Source organism: Populus alba, chromosome 11, assembly GCF_005239225.2.
Source record: "Populus alba chromosome 11, ASM523922v2, whole genome shotgun sequence".
Classification (NCBI taxonomy): domain Eukaryota; kingdom Viridiplantae; phylum Streptophyta; class Magnoliopsida; order Malpighiales; family Salicaceae; genus Populus; species Populus alba.
In genome coordinates this window covers 1,290,039-1,295,142 of record NC_133294.1, presented here as the reverse complement: position 1 = coordinate 1,295,142, position 5,104 = coordinate 1,290,039, and positions in this window count along the sequence as shown.

The window sequence follows — 5,104 nt, the reverse complement described above, 5'->3', positions numbered from 1 at the left end:
AAATATTTTTAATTAAAAAAGGTTGGGTGCAAAACTTATTTTCTATAGTTAATCATTATCTTAACTAAAAAACTTAAGTTTTTATATATATAATTTATATCAACTTTTAAAAAAACTATCAGCACACATCTTACTTTTCTATTTCTTTTTAAATAATTGAATAATACTTTGTATTGATCTCTTAAAATGCACCATTTCTTTTTGGTGACTTCATGCTCGGATGAGCTCCTCCTTTATAGGGATATTTTCTTGATAGTAATTTAAAAATTACTCTGCTTTTTGTAGCTTAAGAACTTGTTTGATTGATCACTATAAAAATAAATATATTAAGATTAGATTTATGTCGGAATTCTTTTTCTTAGTTCAGTAAGTTAGTAAATCTTTTATATATATATATATATATATATATATATAAAGAGCAATGTATCTTTAGATACTATGTACATCGAAAAGAACAAAAATAAAGCTCCATCCATGGGAATTCTTTTACACTGGAGTGCAGGGCAAAGCAAAGGCATGTGGTCCAGCATAAATGGGTGTCTTTGTCTCCCCCACGGCCTCTCTCCTTCCTTTCCTCCACCTATTTTGTGGCGCCATGGGTGCTAGAATCCACCTTTCATTTTGCCCTACCATAAACATAATTACTTGTCTTTGACTCCTGTTTTTATGCTGCGTTTTCCATCTTTCCTTCCTTTTTCTTTTTGCTAACATGTTTAGGATGGAGAGGATGTCCTCCGTTAAACGCTCCGGCGAAAAAATCAAACCCATGCATAAATAAATGGAAGCACTAAATCGACAGTGTTGTCTCGTCCGAAATAGAAGCCACAGTCCAAGCAGCAAGAGGGTAAAAATGATTCTCAGGCAGTCCTTGCTATTCCAATCTTCCCTTCTCCGTTTAGAGTGGTAAATAATGTTTCGCAACAAAATGGAAGTATTCTTTTCTCCACTTCTGCCATCTTCGGTTATTCTCTTAATAGTGTCGAAAAATATTTTAATCTCGTTAAAAAAATATATTTTCACAATACTAAACTATAACATTCAATAATATTATTATAATTATTGTCATCATCACACCACCATACCATAACTACCACTCTAAACATCATCTTATTATTAATATAATTACTATTTTATCAACATCCCATAATAACTACATTCTTGAACAAGGCAGGCTATGAATAATATTGCAGTTCTCTTCTATATTTCTGATTGACCAGAATATTATAAATTTTATTGTGTGTGGTCCCGCACCATATGATGGTGGGATCACCACATTAATTAAGAAGAGAGGCAGTTGGCTGCCTCTCTAATTTAATTGTGTTTGCTACGGTAGGAGATAGTAGCAATTTTAACAAAAGAGAGAAGAGAAAAATAGGAAAAGGAGAGGAAGTTGAGATAGCTGAATTGGCTATCTTCTTTCTTCGATTTCCAACTTGTTTACTGTTGGATCGGGCTGAGATTTTGACAGCAGCTTCTAGACACGTTACTCTTCATTCTGTACGGTTGGATCAAATATTGGTGGTGTGGAAGCTGGACGTTTTGACAGAAAATAGGGCTGTCAATATTGTGAGTTTTTCTCAAATACTTCTTCTTTAATCTTGTTGTATTCTAAGAATAGATTGTTCTTAATGATATGTATGTTGTAGCCCTTAGTTAAATCTATGGAAGAATAGTTGTGAACCCGTTATTTATTGATAGTGGAAGTTTTCAGGTGGACTATGGTCCCGTGGTTTTTCCCGCATCGGGTTTTCCATGTAAAAATCTTGGTGTTGATTTGTGTGATTGTTTGCATTATCTTGTTCATTGTTTGATTATGTTTTTGATTGCACAAAGCATGAAAGGGATTGGGACTTATGAATTGTGAATTGTATTCTACTGAATTGATCCGATTATTTGTTCCTAGTTTTCCCAACAAAGTGATATCAGAGCACTGGTTGTGTAGATTTAATTTCTTGTGCAGTTAAAATGGAAAATGAAGATTCGGGCATGATAAAGCTCACTTCCTCAAATTATTTTCTATGGAAAACAATGATGGAGGATCACTTATATTGCAATGATTTGGCTTTGCCGATTGAATGTAAAGGAATAAAGCTTGATGAAATGGATGATGCAAAATGGAATGCGCTTAATAGAAAGGCTACCGTTAATGTTAGAAAATGGGTATCTTCTAAGTCCATTAATCATATTTCTCAAGAACATGACTGCTATACAGTTTGGAAGATGTTGGAAGAAACATTTACCAAGGAGAGTGCACAAAACAAGGTTTTTGTAATTAGAGACCTTGTGAATTTGAAGTATATAGATGGATTTTGAGCTGTAAACAGTGGCGAAGGAGGTGGGACAACAGGGGCTGCTGCAGAGGAGGAGAAGGCTGCCGGCTGAGAAGAATCCATTGCTGTAGAGAAAGAGAAGGCTGTCGGCTAAGTGTTTTAATTTAACCTAGCTCTGATACCAAGTTGAGAATTACTGAATGTCTTAGATTTAGCCTTAGCCAACCTTTCCTATTTATATATGTAGGGCAGAATACAGTAATAACCATAGGGATTACAACATTGGATTAATCCTACATTACATTAATATCCTATGTATAGATATACATGATATACATTCTATAATAGTCTGCAACATAATTTAGAGTTCAAATTAATTAATTATATACATATATATGTATTTGTATATTTCCATGGTATTCGATCAAGAAATATGCATGTAGGCAATATTGCAAGGTCTAATAATGTGGTTGGAGTAGGCATACAACTGTAGATGAGTCTTTCAAATATGCCCATGGGATATCCACTCTCAAAACCAGTTGGCATTTCGGCTAGAAGTTGCAGAGCCGTTCTGTTCTTATTGTCCTTCAAGCTGTGGAGTGATTCATCCAGTTCTAGCAGCAGTAAAGCTGTTTCTGCATTCATGAGATTGGGAATAGAAAAATTATGTGTATACTTTTTAAAATTGAGAATTATATAAAGAGAGGAATAATTATTACCAAAGTGTTGCCCTATGATAGCAGCGCCGAGGATGGACAGGCCATCCTTCGATCGCTGGCGGTGAATTGATAATATGTGGCCATTATAATCCACGCATTCTTCTGGTTTGGACGCTATTAAAAACTCCACTATTTCTGCCTCACTAAATCCAGCAGCTGTGAACAATGGGGTTTCACCGAAGTTATTAGTGATGGAAATTAGGTCTGGACAGCATTCTACCAAGAATCTTACAGCCTCATAATTCCCATAGATAGTTGCCTCGTGAAGAACCGTATTTCCAAATTTGTTTCATGTCTGCGGTAAAAAGAATTCTCTTCCCCCCATGATTCCAAGTAAATCTTTAAGTGGTTGCTCTTCGTTGCTGTGCACAGCTAGATGAAATCCAGTATCTAAAGATAGAGTATGACGTGGCGGAAGCCTGATAAAACTGAAAAGGATCACCGTCCCCTTCTGTAGTTGCTCGAGTCCACGAGCAGAAAAATAAAGCACTCGAATCCACGAGTAAAAGCTAAGGTTTCTGAATGAAATTATTATTCAATCAAATCAAAAAGTGAGTTTCAATGAGAAGGGCAGCTTATATTTATAGGCTGCAAATCCGACTCCTACTAGGAAAGTAAAATAGCAAAACAATTAAAGTCCTACTTAAATACGTAATTCAAAGTTCTGATTTCTAAACAAATAATATTAGTCTGCAGTGACTCTTCAATCGGGGGAATCCTCATGAAAGAAGGAATGAGCAACAGGGGAGAACACGCTGCCTGCTCCTGTGTCATATTTCCTTGCTGAATTAGGATTCCAGCTGGCATGTGCTTTATTCATTAAGCTGTCTTACATCAGTCTCCCCTGCTTGAAATGAACTCGCCCTCGAGTTGATCAGGTGAGAAGGACATTCATCAAGAGGATGGTATTCAGATATGTCAGCAACATTGAAGGTGGGGTATATTGTCATGTCTGCAGGGAGGTCCACCACATATGCATTATCGTTAATCTTCTGCAGAATTTGGAAAGGGCCATATTTCTTATGTTCAGCTTGTTATACGTCTCTGCTGACACTCGTTCTTTGCGTAGATACACCATCACGAGATCTCCTACCTGAAAAATTTTAGTTCGTCGTCTGCGGTCTGCTGCAGCCTTGTACCTGGCATTAGATTCTTCTAGGTTTGTCTGCACCTCCTCCTGAATAGCTTTGATCCGGTCGGCCATATGCTCTGCTGTGATGCTCATACCAGGGAGTTTGGGCAGTGGTGCCAAGTCTAGTGCATGCCGTGGAGGCTGGCAGTAGACAATTTGAAAGGGGGTTTTACCAGTGGACCTGTTTAGCATGCTGTTATAGGCAAACTCAGCCTGTGCCAACGTCAGATCCCATTGTTTAGGCTTCTCACCAGACAAACAATGGATTAAATTTCCAAGTGTTCGGTTAACTTCTTCCGTTTGGCCATCACTTTGCGGGTGGCTAGTGCTGCAGAAGTTCAGGGATGTGTTAAATCGTCGCCAAAAGGTTCGCCAGAAGTGACTTAAAAATTTTGTGTCCCGATCAGAAATGATTGATTTAGGGACTCCGTGTAGACGAATGATCTCTTTGAAGAACAAGTTAGCGACATGCACGGCATCATAAGTTTTTTTGCATGCAATAAAGTGGGCCATTTTAGAGTATCTATCCACTACTACAAAAACAGAATCAACACCACGTTGGGTTCGTGGGAGTCCCAGGATGAAGTCCATTGATAGATCTTCCCAAGGGGCTGCTGGAATAGGTAGTGGCATGTATAGACCCGTATTATGTGATTGCCCTTTGGCCGTTTGGCATGTAGGGCAGCGTTTGACATGGTTTCCAATGTCCCTCTTCAGTTGGGGCCAATAATATCTTTCTTCTGCCAGGGCCACGGTTTTATCACGCCCCAAGTGACCACCTAAACCGCCACCATGTAATTCGTATATCACTTGTTCTCGTAATGAACTCCTGGGAATACACAGTTGTTCTTGAATATGCATTCCGTTATGAGGGAACCCCTGCAGACACTGTGCCCAGATATTTCCGAAGTCTTCATCTTCGGTACACCGGTTCTTTAAGATATTCAAACCCAATGATTTCAGCCCGCATGGTTAGAAGTAAT